The sequence below is a fragment of the Hippopotamus amphibius genome, chromosome 14, assembly GCF_030028045.1.
Source record: "Hippopotamus amphibius kiboko isolate mHipAmp2 chromosome 14, mHipAmp2.hap2, whole genome shotgun sequence".
NCBI classification, from domain to species: Eukaryota; Metazoa; Chordata; class Mammalia; order Artiodactyla; family Hippopotamidae; genus Hippopotamus; species Hippopotamus amphibius.
The window spans coordinates 28,861,430-28,879,524 of NC_080199.1; positions in this window are offsets into that span (position 1 = coordinate 28,861,430).

Consider the following 18,095-nt stretch of genomic DNA (forward strand, 5'->3'; position numbering starts at 1 on the left):
TTAATTAAGGTTATATTTTAATGTTCATAATGGTTCCTTTCTTTCTTTATGGAGAATATTTACTTTGTAACTTGACTTTGTTGGCCTTAACCTAAAGAAATAACTAATTTATAAACTTCAGAAAACATATCAGCAAGTCATTCTAGGATAAAATGTAATCTCATGATAAAGATGACTGACATCTCCTTGTAAATTCTACCTCTTAATATTGACCTTTCCCAATTGTAAAATGAATTTTGTGAAGTATGTTCATGTTAGAATGATTAATATTTATTGTTCTTGCAATTCCAAAGGTGGTTATCATTTGTATTTTTCTTCCAATTTTATATTTTATTGAAAATCAATATTGTCATTTGTCTAAGCACTAATAATGGCATCAGATCATGTATATTCCCATTTGAGTTATATAGAACCTGATCACACAAGGGTCTTTAAAATTAATTTTGATAACAGCTAACTGAAGGTTTCAATAATTTAACTCAAGTAAGGTTATCATTGAACTGTTGAAAATAAACAAAATGATTTTGTGTGTAAATATTATGGTATATATAAGAACAATCCAGTTATACATTTGAATGAGATTGGAGAAAATAAAGTGATTCCTTTTTGAATCTCCTTGCTAAAAGACTTAGATATCAACCAAAATAAAGGGTTACATTACTAAAAAGGAAGGAGGGAAACGGGTAATGGAGAAAACTATTAGTCCCAACCACAACTGTAGTACAATACAGGGAAAAGTAGCAGTCATAAACATATGCTTCAAACAATATAACATCTCACTGACTCTCACTCTTCTCTCATTCTCTGCCTGTCTCTCTGTCTCTGTCTTTCTCTTTCTCTCTCTGGCTGTCTTCTCTATGTATTATATTTATATATTGTATATATGTAATATACATAATATATAAAATATATATTATACATGTATTATATATTATACATATGTGTATATATACACATACATATATACTATATGCACAATGTAACTGAATATATTAAAAATGCAAGGAGAATTTGATAAAAATATGTTTGGTTTTATAGACAACTTAAATACGTCTATTTGTTTTTTAGTTAGAAACCATTCTATTCATTTCTTTCTGCTTAAAAAGAAAAGAAAAGAAAAAAGAATGGCATGAGTGTTTAGCCTGAAGGGATGAATCACAGCTTATCTGAGCTTGTCATGGCAAATGGCGTCCCTTTTACCAGACACTCAATTTCTTTATTTCTCTTCCAGTTAAAAGTGATCAAATAAGCTTATTCTCATCTTGAAAACAAAAAAGGAAATGTGCCTTGGGTTTCTATTGAAAATTTTCCTGACTTAACACAAAGAAGTCAATTTCTGTTCTCATTTGAAGCATGGGATTAGATATTTTACTGATTTCACATAAAATTTTGAAATAAAAATTAAACTACACTTTTTTTAACATTCTAAATGCATTTAGAAGCTCTAGGCTCTTTAAACATAGATCTGTGCTCTGTAAGTTAGATGCAAAAAAATATACATGCTGGATTATTGCAAATAATTTAAGAGCCATGAGGACAAAGTATATAGTAATAGCTTTTGGCGAATAAGAGAAGGGGTACAAATAAAAATAGAAAAATATGTAAATTGAAATGTTTTAGTATAGAATTTAATTATTCCAATCTCTTATGAAACAAATTTATATCAGGTATAATTTATATGTGAAGCAAAATTTCTAGCTCTGGAAATTCACAAATACTTCTCAACTTGAAAACAACTTTCCAAATTAATTGAGCTTTAATCAGATATGGAAACATTAGAGTCCATAAGAATATCAAGAAATAATGAAAAAAGAAACTGTCCTCCCAGTAGGGAAAATACTACTTCTTCTTTTCTGGTGATAAAATTTATGGCAGAAAACTCTTGTTTACATAAACAATGTAAACATTAGAGGCATATTTACACACACACCAAATGACCTGCTAAGGCTCCCAACACTGTTTTACTCTGTCCTTTTTCTCTCTGTAACATGTGTTCATCTGCCTATTAATTCTCTATAGTTATGGCACATTCCCCTTTTCATTTATTCATGCATCTATATATAGAGCTTTTTATGAGTTTCATCATTTTCTTAACTGAGTTTTGTTCAATCTTCTATCCCACCATAATTTACTTCAAATTCTAAAAATTTGCCTAAAAGTGGTTTTATGGTCCCTGTCCTTAGCTGAAGAAATAATATTTTGCAAGTCTGAATGTTAAGGGGAAAAAAAAGGAAAAGAAAATGAGCTACTTTTTATTTATTCAGTTCCCAGCTGCAGTTAAAGTAGATGAACTGGGGAAAAAGTCCCTATACACTTATTAATTAATATCTTTCTTTAAAGTATAGAATATATAATGCAGTTATATATCTACAATATAGAAGTCAATATTTTTTTACTGATTTAGAATTTGTAAGATTTTCACATATAATTTTTATTATTTATCTTAACAAACAGAAAAAATGTGGGCCAAGCCCTTCCACTCAATGGTCCCTATATAATTTTACCTGTTTTATTCTCAAAATAAGTATCATTATCTAAAGGGTAGATTCTAATCTATTAATTTACTTTTTAATTTTGTTAGATCTCTCTGTACCCCTACTTCATGAAATTATTTAAGATTTTGAAAACAACTGTTTGGTTTTGTTCAGTGCTCTGTCTCCAGCCTCCAGAATATTTAATGGCACATAGCTGGAGATCAATAAGTAATGGCTGTATAAATGTAAAAGGAATCATCCTCAATTTGATTTTACAAATGAAGAAAAACAGTAAGGATATAGACATTTCCCAAAGATATAGAGCTATTTAAACAGAGTCAGTACTTGAACTTGTGAAATAATGTTGCCCACCATCTTGTTCTACAAGAATCAAGTCATTAGCCACTGCAGTCACTAACCTACAATACACCCTAAAAGGAATCCAGGGCAAAGATCAGGATGAGGCACTCTGTGTTCTGGGAAAACAGGCAAAACAGGTCCTTAGATACTTAGATATTTCAGGAGAGATTTTTTATGAACCTGGATTCTTGCATCTTCCCATACTTAGAAAAACACTGAAACCATTAACTAAGTGACCAGCAGCAACCTTCTACTGAGTTGTGTGCTTGGGTGCATGTACCCTTTTGCCAAAATCACATCTATACTGACACCCTCCCCCAGGTCAGAAAAGTTCCTCAGAGCAATCTGAGAGGCTGTATTTTGGGCTATAGTCCTCAGTAAGTCCCCAAATAAAACTGAATCTCACAATCTCATGTTGTGTGTTTTCATTTCAGTAGACAAAATCACATCTCCTGCTTCTAAATCAAAGTCCTTTCAATAAATTTAATTGCCCATCTGTTGATTTTTTCCTCTTAAATGACTAAAAATGTATTTTTCAAAAAGGTAAAAGGAATCTATAGTTAATGAAAGCCTTTGAAAGAAAAAGGAAAATGATCCTAAGTTGTTTTACTTCTACAGCAGCTTCCATAGTTACTGAGAACTCATGTCATTTAAATAAATCATCCTAAATTAAATTATATAGCATTAAAATATTGAAAAAGAGAAACACTTGAAATGTGTTGAAGCGACAGATGGAACGTAATTTCCAGCAATGGGTTGTCAGTTTCCTATAAGTGCAAAGTCTTTCTGTTTTATAAGTGCTAAATTGCTACAGAGGCTCCTGTAATATGAAACTTAACTAAAGAAAGAATTTGAGACAATGAGCTGTGGTTTTAGTAGTGAACTTAAAGTGAACTGGATTTATTTTAAACATGTTGTAAACAATGAAAAGGGAGAATTATGTACATAGTGCAATTTGCTATGCACAGTTTAAACAATGGGACTAAATTATATGTAAAATGAGTATATTTTGAAAGAAAATAATTCCATTGTAACACTTCTCAGCACGTAACTGCAAAGGGAGAACCCAACTCATATTTTAGGAAAAATATCTCTATACTTTTTTAAAAAGTAGATCCTTTACAATCTGCTGTGTTAAACATTATGGTCTTATTTTACTATTTTGGACAGTGATTGGAAAAGTTTTAAAAAGCAAAATTAATATTCAACCATCATTTTCTTTATGAATTTTCTATGTACTAATTTTTATTAAAATGTTTGTAATTAGAATCATTATGAGGTACAGTTTAGAAATTACCTCTAAGTTTAGATCATATATTTCCTATAAGAATATTTGTTTTACATTATTCTCAGTCTTATGGATGAATAGAAATTTACTTAAGTCAGAATTCCAAATCTTGGATAATGGAGAATATCAAAGTAACATGATAAAATTTATTTTTTAAAGCCAAGTTTTCATGATTCTTTGAAACGGTATTATGACATTTTCTAGTGAATTAATTATGGCTGCATTAAAATGACCATATTTTGCTTTGTTTTTTAATTGTAAGAATTTTACTATTCTTAGGTTTAGCTGATTTTCTTTCAGATAAAACTTTAAAATAACAACCATTATGACATATTCAAATGAATTTGCTTTTGAGGGCATAAGTACTTTGTTCTTCTATGTTACTTTTACTTTTTTCTTTCCTTTTTTCTTTTTTTTTTTTTAGGGAATAGTAATAATAGCTAACGTGTATTGAATTGCTGCTGTGTCTCAGGCATTTTGCTAAGCTTTTCACATACTTGAAAGCATTTAAACAGCATGAAAACCATATTAAGTGGAAGTGATTTATTTCCCTAGTTTTCTCATGGAGATAGTTAATACCTTTCTCTAGATCACACTGATAGCATGTCAGAGTGAAGATAGGAATTAATATCAGAAATTTCACAGCCAAAGTGTTAAACAACCATACACCAAAATACCTCAAAAGCATAAAAGTAAATATTCCTATACTTAGTGCCTGTTAGAATAGTTCTTTAATTAATCTTTTATATGAATATGAATTTTTTCAAAGGTGTTTTTATGAGAACCTTCAAACATGTTCTAGTACTCTACTTTGAAATCAGCAATTTTACCATGATATCATATTTTGAAACGTTATTACTATTTCTGGCATATTTAAAATTATTTTTTTATTTTATTCAGTTATCTTACTTCCCAAACAATGTCAGACTATATTCTCCTTGTACAAATTTAAACACTGAAAATAAGACTAAAGTCCTCCTTGAACAAGTTCCCAGGCTCAAATGATCAGTTTTATGCATTTGATTTAACCTATTTGTCTCCACCTATTTCTCAACTTTTATAGGCTCCATGAAAATATATATTGGTGTTTTGTGCAATTTACTCTAAATGTGTGTCTGGAACTTAATTTGTTCTATTTGTTGTTTTGCAGCATTATAATAAATCCCTTCTTTCTAACCTATATATTCTGGTATATCTTTTCATTGCTATGTTGTATTCCATTGTACAGTTTACTTTTTTCAATCCACCAATTAACTTTTTTCTCTATCAAAAGTAGTGCTGCAGTTTTCTTGCAGCATGAATACTTAGCTTGCTTCACTCATTTGAGTTATATACAAAGAAGTGTCATTGCTATATCATGGTATTTTTACATTGATGAGGCTAAAGTGTATTCACAATGCTGCTGTGATAATTTTTGTTCTCATTAGGTATTATAGTCATTTAAAAATATTTTTAAACTTTTTGATATAATACTAATTGTGATTGTTTGAAGGATATAATTTTTTCCTTTGCCTTTTTTTTTTTTATGTTTGTGTTTTTGTTAAAAGGCATGGACTTTTAAAAAATATATTTTGGAACTGCCAACTAAAAATTGGCACTTGCCATCTGCCTCTAGAAAATTTAAAATCACAATCTGCTGTGATAGCTGAACTTTAACACACCCTGAATGGAGGTTAGGGTGGAGATCAGGAATTTGGCACTCTGTACTCTGGGAAAAACTGGCAGAAAAGTTCTTCAGATAGTTAGATATTTTCAGGAGTTGATTTTAGGAGCCCAATTCTTATATCTCCTCATACCTAGAAAAGCACTAAAACCCTTCATGGTGACATCTGCATCTCAGGACTAGCAGTAACCTTCACAAGACTAGCAGCAATCTTCTGCAAAAAAAAAAAAAAAAAAAAAAAAAGTGTGTGCTTGCTTGCACGTACTCCTCTGTCACCAAAATCACATATATACTAACTTTCCCTCCTACCTCTTCTGAGCAGTTTCTCAGAGCTATCTGAAATGCTCTCTCCCAGGTTATAGTTCTCATTTTTCCCTGAATAAAACTTAACTCACAACTCTCATGTTGTGCTTTTTTTCAGGCCACAGAACTAAGATGCATTTCTACAAGCCATTCATTCATATATTTTGCCTAACTTTCTTTGGAAATGTTTTTCTTTCATTTTTTGTTTTGTAAAAATATTTGATGTATTATGTATATAATTTTTATACATTTGTTGGACATATTTTCTTCTAGGTTTTTAATTATATTATTATCTCTTTATAATATCTTCTGAATATAGAGGTATTGATTATTTGATTTGTTAGTTTCAATCTTTGGTCAGATTGGTCAATACATTTTTTTTATGGTTTAATAATATCAGAGTTAATGTTTGTCTTTTCTCTCAGTTCCTAGTACTTCTACTAGACCCCAGAACAAATTAAGCATGAAAAAAGTATTTTTATGAATAAAATATTGCATTATCCTATATTTTTATAACCTTATTTATATTTTTTAAACGTTTATGTTTTTAACTTACTTTGATTTTATTTTGCAAACAGTGTGAAATAAAATCATTTCCCCCAATTGGATAGCCAGTTTTCTGATGCAATTTTATGAATAAAGATCATTTGCTTATAGCTTGGGAATACCACTGCCATCACATACAATCTCATTTGTCAAAGAAAAATTGTACTGTATAAGTTTAACAAGCAAGGGAGACGTTATCAAGTCAATTCAAATAAGGGTCAAGGCCATTGCAATAGAGAGAAACTGAACCCAACTCCACTGAAACAGAAGAGATTTAAGCACTGGCATGAGCTAGTGGAAAAGAACTGGAGGACATTAAGGGGATATTGGTCAATGTAATTAGGCCAAAGTGTTTGCTAATTGCTGCTAATTTAAAAGAGGCTGCTATCCTCCCTCAGAAACTGGGAGACATGGCTCTTTCTTGATGACTACATTTCAAAAGGATAGCACCCAGGTCGTTTGAGAAAAGCATTCCTGGGTTATAAAATTTTCAAAAGTCTTGGAGAAGATTTACACCTCAAAGAAGCAGAGAAAGTGGTCACATCATAAGTTTAACTTCTTCCTGTACTCTATTCTGTCACATTAATAAAAGTGTCTATTTCTGAACCATTTCTCACTTAATTGCTTGTGAGTGCATTACTATCCAGACAGTAAAAACTCCTTTCTCTTGTCTTCTTTTTATCAAATTTCTCTCAGTTTTGTTTTGTTTTGTGCTGGGGCAATCTTCTTATCAATATGAGTTTAGTTTCAGCTTGTTAAGTTCTATGAAAGATTATCTTGAAATACACCTTGAGTATAAAAGACACTGATACTTACCTTTACAAATTCCATTCTTCTTTTATTCCTTACCAAAAACCCATGATTTTGTTCAGTGCAGTAGTATATTCAGCTTAAAAGAAAAAGCAAAACATTTGTCAGTGTCAGATAAATGATGACCAGTAATTATTAGTAAATGAAATTCTACTGAAAATATCTGGAATTATTTCACTCTCCTGATATAGGTGCTACCACTTCCTCATCATTACTTTATTTTTTCCCCTTTTCAGGATGGCAGAAGGGAAGTTGAAGTTGGAATAAACATCAGCAACCAGAGTAGAACCACCCAAAGATTAACACCACTACATCTATTCACATTTTGTTCCCAGCAGTTAACCTACAAATTACTTATGATCCTATCATAATTAAATCTCTCCACATGTACCCTAGATTCTAACCCTTTTCATCTACATAAGGACATCAATCAAACAACATTCTTTTCCTCTGCAACATCATGAGTTTAGTTTTTACTGAAGACTATATTTATATACAGACATATATATATATGTATGTATGTATATGTGTGTATACATTTAAAAACATACAGTACATTTCAAAACATAAAATAATTATGTAATCTCACTAGTACCAATCCTTTCCCTATTTCTGCCTAACTCAACATCAGTCTAACTTCATCACCACATTACAAAAACTGTACAACTTATCAAAATACCAATGAATCAATATTACTGAAACCAATGGTCAATTCTCAATCTTCACTTTTAGCTTCATCTCTCAGGAACATTAGACACAGGCCTTCGATTCTTTCTTTTCATTTCTTTTCCATGTCACTTTATTCTCTTAGCTTTCTTCCTAATTCAATGGGTACTCCTTTTAAAACACTTGTATTGTTTTTTCCTCTTCTGCATAAACTTATGCTGTTGGACTGTCTCAGGACTCAGTCCTTGGTCCTCCCTTCTGTCTGCATTTATTCTCTTGGAGATGAATTTCTATACCATGACTTTAAATGATGTCTATATAATCATGACCTCTAAGTTTCATCTCTACTATAGACATTTCCAGACTTGCATCCTTACTTGAGTTTTTCCTAAGGGATGTGCCAAAATGAACTCCTGACCTACCCTACCACTACCCAGCATCCTATCCATCTCAGTTGATGGCAAAACTGTTCTTCAAGTTGATTATGCAAAAATTTGGAGTTATCGAGATTTCTAACTTACATTTACAGCCTAACAACCTGTTTTTAACTGGATTCTGTTTATTATCAAAATATGTTTATGCTAAGAATAAGGCAAAAGAAAGACAGAAGGAACCTGGGACATTGATATATTCATGGAGCAGCTTCACCAATCCATACAGGCTCTGTCTGAAAAGTTGAATAAGTAAAATACACCTTGATTTTGCTATGTTACAGTGAACACACACACACACACACATGTCGTCAAATCCAACCTTAACTGAAACAGAGACTTCTCTTCTGTACAATATTCAGTGCATCGTTCCATGAACTTCTTATATGTCTCATTGTGTCCTTCAGTAATATGTTCTTGCTTTTCTCTATTATGTTGTACTACAAGTCTTGTAAACCTATCCCTGGAAACTTTATAGCTGTTGTTACAATTATCATTACATATATTTTTTCTTCTATAATGTATTTCCTGTTGAGTTTTTTAAGGTAATTAATACTAGTGGTGTACTTGTAGTTGTTTTGCTTTGGCTTAACCCTTCAGCGAAATGTTCAATATTAAATAGAACTCATGATAGCAGTATTTATATCATTTGACTTTAAAGATATTAAGTCTGTTATAACATTTTCCATATTAAGACTTTATCAAATTAAAGTCTCTTTTACTTGTTTGTTGTATAATATTTTACTTTAATTAATCTGGAATATTTTAAATTAAATATTTTTCTCTATTTTAAAAGAATTCGAATTTATCTTCTTTAATCTGTTGATAGGATAAATACACATTCCTTCCATTCTCTCTGAGAATCTTTTGCTCCCAATTAGACCTTGAACATAACAAACTCAGAGAGAATCTGTGTATGCATATGTTATCTAGGGTTGAAGTTCTTCTTTACCCAACCATATTGTCATATAAGCCTAGTTTAGAAAATTAACAACAGATTAGGAATTCTGTCTGAATTCCTTCTTGTTATAAAATAGTCATATGGTTATAACCACAGTTTGGGGGTTGCTGATTCTAGACTAGTGCTAAAGATGGACTAAGTTGCAACTTTAGACCATTCTTATTTTCCAGACCACATTTATGGAATTAGCCTGAACAATATTCCATTATATGCCTCATCTTTGCTATGTCATACTGGATCCATTCTTCCAACATTTTTCATGCTAGTTACCAAACATATCAGTCCATTTTGTCTTATATAAGTCTAATTACAGAAGTAATTCTGTGTTTGTGTGTGTCGCATGACTAGGAGAAACATGCTTCTGTTTTCACTACAAGATCCTAGTAGAGTTTTAACAATTTACCTTTTATTTTATTTTTTATTTTTATTTATTTATTTATTTATTTTTGGCCACACTGAGCAGCATTTGGGATCTTAGTTCCCTGACCAGGGACTGAACCTATGCCCCCTGCAGTTGAAGTGCGGAGTCTTAACCACTGGACTATCAGGGAAGTCCCACGATTTACTTCTAATAAATTCAAAAAATCAAGATTGTGCTGTTAAACAGTTTAATAAATTAGTATCTAACATTTATATTGGATATTATTTTAAAAGCTTTACACGTTTGTCCTCTTTGGCTAAAATGAACATATGTATTTGACTTTAATGAGAAATTCAAGCAATTCCTAACATAACCTTTCTAAACTGGTCTCTTATTGGTGTATAATACCTTTTCTTTAAAAATTTTTATTGGAGTGTATTTGATTTACAATGTTGTGTTAGTTTCAGGTGTACAGTAAAGTGAATCATGTGTATATGCATAATACCTTTTATAAGGCTAGTGGTTTAAACATCTGAAAAGCATGGAAATCTCAAATGTGAATAGGTCACTTAGTAATTTGCAATTCTTTGTTCTCAGTATCTTTTGCTCAAACTAGCACTTCCTTTATTGACGACTACTTTAATACAACAGACCATTTGTCAGGCATTCAAACCACTCTGATGGGAGACAGAATGTTAGGATATCTAAATTCCAATTAAATGTGCTGCTGCTCTTTAGTCTGCATTTGTGAAACTAAGAATAAGAAGCACAGACTGAAACAGCAACTTGAAAGATGCCTTGATTGGTAAGGATGGTCCTTGGCCTAATTTTTAAACATTTAACTAAAATGAAAAGATATTGTAATAGTAATCAGTTTGTGCTTGGGAAATGAAATGTACTTAGAAGTGAATATTATTTAAATAGAATTTTTCAGGAAGCGAATTGTGTATTTAGAATTTTTCAAGTTATATGAGGACAATGCAGCAACCCATTTTTGCTCTAAGCCATGTGATTAAAATCTATTATAAAATGTTCTCTTTCCATCAATGGAAAATGAAGTAGCTAAAACCAGTTTGTTCCTTCTTTTATTGCTGGAGACTTCAAACGAATTACCTCAGGGACAACAATGCTAAGACCATTCATACAAAGTGAGAATCATTGGATGAGACTTAATCAGTGAGTGAGCTGTCTCTTTTGATACCAAAAGAGAGAAACTTTTAGATAAAGAGTAGCTTATTTAATGGTAAATTATTAATTTGGAATAATCAATATTAAAATGCAATTAGTTTTACATATCAACTCCTAATATTTAAAACAAAAAGAAATATAAATGTAAAAAATAGAATACTTATAATATTTTTAGGTGATACTTTGGCAAATTCCTGTGGACTAGCTTTGGAAAATTGTTCTGGTTTATCTTTTAAAAACTTTTTCAATAAAATATTTTGATTACCTCATTTTGAAAGACACTAATGAGTACAAATCTTAACATTCAATCACATGCAATTTGAGACAATCTCCACGAAGAGTGTGTGGCTTATGATACATGCTAGGAAATAAAAGTGGTCTCACTGAAAAGTTTCTTGACTAATAGTGGTTCAGAATTAGAGTGTGTTCAGCCTAACAAACCAGCCCCTACATTCTCTTCCCTTTGCTTCTTAAGCGGACCTATCTTCTAGTTGTGAAAATACTCACATCCAGAAATGATAAATCTGAAAGTAGGTAGTGTTTCCAATATACATTTAGCAATGGAAGACATTTTAATGAGTTTTTCTCCAATAATATATCTAAGTGAAGTGTGTGTGTGTGTGTGTGTGTGTGTGTGTTTAACTTTTTGGCCTTATTCTTTCAACAATTCCAAGCAACAATTTGTTGTTTGAGGAAAGAGGGGAATAGGCTAGAGGTTTCTTTACAGTAACTTGTAGTAAACAGATTTAATATATTACCAATTCAATTCACTTATAACAAGTTATCCCTATTCAGCTGAATCCCACACATTTATTTACCACCAAAATTGTGCTAGATGATTGGTTTTCAAATTGTGTTTGTTGGTGACTGGTAGAATTGACAAGTTGTTGATGTTCTGGTTGCCTCAATCCTATAACAACCACAACACTCCTCCTTTTATCTATTTCATATATCCTGGGAGTTAAAAAAAAAGTGTGACTAAGCATTGACAATAAGACATTTGAGAATTATTTTTATTTTATTCTAAAATGGTTTCTATAGAAGTAAACCATCATGGAAATAGCTTATGGGAGGAGCATTGTGGACAGCCATATAGTAAAGAATTGTTGACTGCAATTATCCAGATATTTGTTGGCAAGTGTATAATAATTTTGGCCAAATCATAATGTAACTCAGTTATGTTATGTTTTACGGACTGTGATTTTAGAGTTTTCATATTTACAATGTGTAACTTTCAAGTTTTATGAATATTCTCCCATTTTGAATATACATTCAAATACTGTGATGGCTAAGTGTATGCAAATCTTTGTTTCTCTGTGTTAAGAAAGAGTGTGTACTGGCAAATGTTTCAACTGAAAAATAAGTTAAGTTGTTTTTAAAGATAGACACGCTATAAATTAATGAAATAATGTAGGAATGTGAAAAACAATTTGCATTTTCCAAAATAGAATTCCCAAGTGTTTTCTTCAGAAATATTTTGGATTAAAGACAAGAATTTAACTAACCAAATGTGATTAGAACGTAGATGTTTCCAAAATTTTCAGCAGTCGCTTTCACTGGAACTGTGTCATAAAAATAAACTATGGCAACTAAGTAGCTCTTTATTTTAGCCATTGATTTTGCAGAGGCTTTTTTTTTAGTTTTACATGTTTCTTAACTTGTAAAAATTTACCACTTGTCCATAAAAGAGAGAGTATAGCTCTCGTATTTGACATTATTCTGTTAACTATTCTATTTTATATAAAATTAAATGTCTCATAGCATTCTATATTGACATAAATGTCTCTCTTGGAAGTCTTAGTAATTTTTTGGTGTTAAAATTGTTGTGACAAAACCCTGGGTTTGAATCCCAACTCTGACTTGAATTAACATCCATATGTAACATCCTTAGGTCATTATATCAAATGAGCCTTTTTTTTGGTGAGAATAAAGTGTTTTATTGCTTTATTTCACTTGATTTTTGTCAGGATTACATAATGCCAATATAAATGATATTTTTTTTCCTTCCTTGAAATCCATCTTGATCAGTATAACTATTCCTAGTATGTCCTATTATTTCAACTAGGAACTCAGATACACACATATATGCATTTCTTTGAATTATGGTTACTTTCAAAGGGCCATTCCAGTTACAAGCATCAAATAGAGAGATAATTGGAAACTGGCACTTGCAGCCAAATATGATTCCCTTTGAAAAGTACTAGTAGCTCTTTTTTCCCTACTTATGGTAATGGTTCCTTGGCGTCTGTTTCTGTGTTTGGGGTTAGGGGGTAAGGAGAAAGCAAGGGAAGATTCATCTTATACTTAAATGTGCTCAACATATATAATTTTATATTTGATCACCAAATTATTTTTCACATATATTTTTACACAAATATATATCAGAGTTGCTTGCTGATTCTGGAGGGAGTTTCCATTGCATCCCCATGATATGAACACAACCCTTACACTACCATGGTAGAAGCCCCAGCATTGAACTTAGTCCTCTATTTCAGAACCTCCCTCAAATATCAAAGATATTTGAGATAATTTCAGACTTTATTAAAAAGAGAAGTTAGCTAAATTCTTCTCTTTTAGGAGTTTGCTTTTATAGGATGTACATCTTGTCAACCCATCCCATGCAACCTAGAAATCTACCTGCCAAATGATGAAGGAAGGGATGGGGTAAAATTTACAATGCAAAATGTCCTTGTTACATGGTTTTTGAAGATAAATTTTCAGCTACCTAATTTTTTCTCTTTGCTTTATTTAGAATTTTTAAACAACAAAATTATGGATTTATATCCAGATTTTTTTCCCAAAAGACATTGTTAGAAAATAATCAGTTTGTTTGTATGTTTTTAAAAAATAAGTTAGATATACAGTGCATGAAAAATATAAGAAAAGCCAGAGGTACTGTTAATATGCAAACACAATAGTCATAAACATTCTACACATTTGCTAAAATGGACCACAAATTTGATTGTAAAATTCCTGACTGCCAAAGGCAAGATCCATATAAAGAGTTAGAATGTCCCTATGGGCTAACAACAAACAATTCCTCAAGAGAAACACAGCTTTCCTGATACTAAGACTGAAATAAATGTCTCCCATGGGCCCCATAATGGAAGGATCTTAGAAGTGATAGAGATATTAGTGTTCAGCCAGTCCAAGAGCTTGTTCAGTTCCTGTATTCAATCTAGTCTAGCTTTTCTAAAAGACCATTTGTCTATTTGAATGAGTTCATTGGCAAAAAGCTCAGCACTAATAAGGCATTTCATTATTTAGCAGACAATTTCTGGTTTTTAAAATGTATTTCTTTTGTTTAGCCTCCTTCTATGCATAACACTTTAGTCATAATTTTAATTCTCTTGAGCAAAGTAGAACAAGAGTACTCAATATTCTGTCTTTAAATAATTTAAGAATAGCTGCTACTGCTCCCTTACTCTTGCATACATTCATTAAAAATATGCATTATGTTTCTTAAATTTACTGTACAGAAAGTTTGGTGGATATAAATGTGAACAGTGAAAAACACAATTCTTACTGCCACCAGATTTACAAAAGAACTTTTTTTCCTATGTCTGTTTTTTCAATTTCTTCCTTGGATTGAATATCATGGGTTTACCTTTCCAGAGGCACACTTCATCCTTCACTTCCATGCTCTGTGCCCTGGTAGCTTGGCTTGAATGGAATTTATCAGTGTGTCCTTTGCCTTGGGGATTCTAGATGGGTGAAGTTTCAACAGCAGTGAAGAAGCAGAAGAGAGGATTGTGGTCAGTTATTTATTCCTTTGGTCAAGTCCCTGTGAGGGCACCATCAGCTAGCTTCATCCATCAACCAAAGGTCACAGCTTCTGAAAATCAGCTTTGTTTCCAGTATTTCATAATCTCTTTGCTTGCTCCTCTGTTTGCCTAGGGTCCCCCACTTTTCCTAGTTCAGTGGTGCTCAACTCTCCCTTGTGGTTTTCCTGTACCATGAATGTTTTCTTTTAATCTATAAAACTCTCCCCAAATTACTCATTTATTTTGTTTCTTCCTAGGAATGTGACAGGGACAATTTACAATACCAGATAATGCCTAGAATATAGTAAAGACATCTAACAAATGCTGAATAAAGAATTAAAGAAAAAAAAACCCTGAAACATGAGATTACAGATTTCACCACATTATAGGTCTTTTCCTTCTCATCCTTTCCTTCCTCCTCCCTCTCACTCTCTGTATCTCTCTCTCTCTCTCCACACACATGTACACACATACACACATGTGTGTGTATTACATAGATAATCTTTGTGATTCTTAGTTAGAATCTAGGTATTTGTGATTTATGAATTAATACAACTTTCAATAGGCAATTATCTCTGTCCATTCAACGAATCTCATTTCTTATCAACATTAATATATTATAGAGAAAACTTGAATAGTTCAAAATTAAATTCACAGAAACATTCATGTAATCATAAATACAATCATCTGTAAATTCTAATACCAATTTTTCTGGGAATGCTTTAATTTGCCAAGGACATGCTTAAAATGTAATGTCTAAAGCTGTATAATACATATGTATTAAAAATACAGTAGTTGTTGTTTCATTCTCTTTAAGTGACTATATTTTGTAATTAGTTGTCTAATATGCTTATTTTCATTTACTAGCATAAATAGAGCCAAACACGGTAATAAAAGAACATTAGAACACAGACAAATGATAATGTCTTCTGATTGATTTCTACTTTTTTTTCACTCGCTGAGAGTAGCAGAAATTACTAATGGAGATACTTCTGGTTTTCTCTCCAAATACCCAAAGTACATTTATTTGCCTAATCTTCACGAGTAAAGTAATGATTGTAGTAAATATCCAGCAAGTCACTTTCTTGTGAAAATGGTAGAATGTCTATTTTTGATAAAGAGACACGATTTCTTTTGGTGAATGAAATCATATTATAAAAAACATCTAGGGACTTCTCTAGTAGTGCAGTGGTTAAGAATCTGCTTGCCAATGCAGGGGACATGGGTTCAATTCCTGGTGCAGGAAGATCCCACATGCCTTGAAGCAACTAAGCCTGTGTGCCACAACTACTGAGCCTGAGCTCTAAAGCCTGCAGGTCACAACTAATAAGCCCACATGCCATAACTATTGAAGCCTGCACACCTAGAGCCCATGCTCCACAACAAGAGAAGCCACCACAATGAGAAGCCCACGCACTGCAACTACAGAAAGCCAGTGCACAGCAACAAAGACCCAATGCAATCAGAAAATAAATAAAATAAAATAAAACACATCTAAAGGAAAGAGTTCCATGTCCTTTACAAGTAGATACCTGCTGTGTCACACTGCACACTACAGGCTTAGTGCAAAATCTAGAGTTTGGAACATACTAACTGTTCAATGAATATTTTATAACTGACTGATTAATGATGTGTACATTTGTTAAATGATGCCATGTAGTATGGAGGTTATTGAAAACATGGAGTGCTCCTTCATATAGAGGGAGACTTACTGCTTTACCCTATTTTCCCCTGCCACCCTATTAATTTGGAAATGTACAACACAAGGAAAATGGGATTAATATTGTGTGCACTTTTGAGTAATAAGAATACAAACAAAACAAAATTATGCTCAGATATCAATATCTTGAGAGATAGGATCAAGATGGCAGAGTAGGAGGACGTGCGCTCACTCCCTCTTGCAAGAGCACCAGAATTAAAACTAACTGCTGAACAATCATCAACAGAAAGACATTAGAACTCATGAAAAAAGGCACTCCACATCCAGAGACAAAGGAGAAGCCGCAGTGAGATGGCAGGAGGGGCACAACCGCTTTAAAATCAAATCCCAGAAATGCTGGGTGGGTGACTCACAAACTGGAGAACAGTTATACTGCAAAAGTCCACCCACTAAAGTGAGGGTTCTGAGCCCCACGTCAGGCTTCCCAACCTGGGAGTCCAGCAATGGGAGGAGGAATCAGCAGAGAATCACACTTTGAAAGCCAGCAGGATTTGATTGCAGGACCTCCACAGGACTGGGGGAAACAGAGACTCCATTCTTGGAGGGCACACAAAAAAATGGCTCACCAGGACCCAGGGGGAAGGAGCAGTGACCCCATAGGAGACTGAACCAGACCTACCTGCTGGTGTTGGAGAGTTGCCGGCAGAGGTGGGGGGCAGCTGTGGCTCACTGAGGAGATAGGGGCACTGTCAGCAGTGGTTCTGGGAAGTGCTCATTGGTGTGACCCCTCCCAGAGTCTGCCATTAGCCCTACCAAAGAGCCTGTAAGCTCCAGTGCTAGGTAGCCTCAGGGCAATCAACCAACAAGGTGGGGACACAGCTCCACCCACTGGCAGACAAGCAGATTAAAATTTTACTGAGCTCCACCCACCAAATTGGATTACAGTCTTACTGAACTCCGCCCACCCAGCCCTACCCACCATCAGGAAGCACCCACCAGCCTCCTAGATACCTTCCTCCACAAGAGGGCAGACAGCAGTATCAAGCAGTATCAGCAGTATTTCGTCTTGTGGAACTGAAAACCACAGCCACAGAAAGATAGAGAAAATGAAAAAGCAGAGGACTTTGTCCCAGATGAAGGGACAGGATAAAACCCCAGAAAAACACCTAAATGAAGAGGAGATAGGCACCCTTCCAGAAAAAGAATTCAGAATAATGATAGTGAAGATGATCCAGGACTTTGAAAAAAGACTGGATGCAAAGATCAAAACGTTTACCAAAGACCTAGAAGAATTAAAGAACAAACAAACAGAGATATGCAACACAATAACAGAAATGAAAAATACACTAGAAGGAACCAATAGCAGATTAACTGATGCAGAAAGGTGAATAAGTGACCTGGAAGACAGAATGGTGATAATCACTGATGTGGAAAAGAATAAAGAAAAAAGAATGAAGAGAACTGAAGACAGCCTAAGAGACCTCTGGGACAACGTTAAACACACCAACGTTCACATTATAGGGGTCCCAGAAGGAGACGAGAGAGAGAAAGGACCTGAGAAAATACTGGAAGAGATAATAGTTGAAAACTTCCCTAACATGGGAAAGGAAATAGCTACCC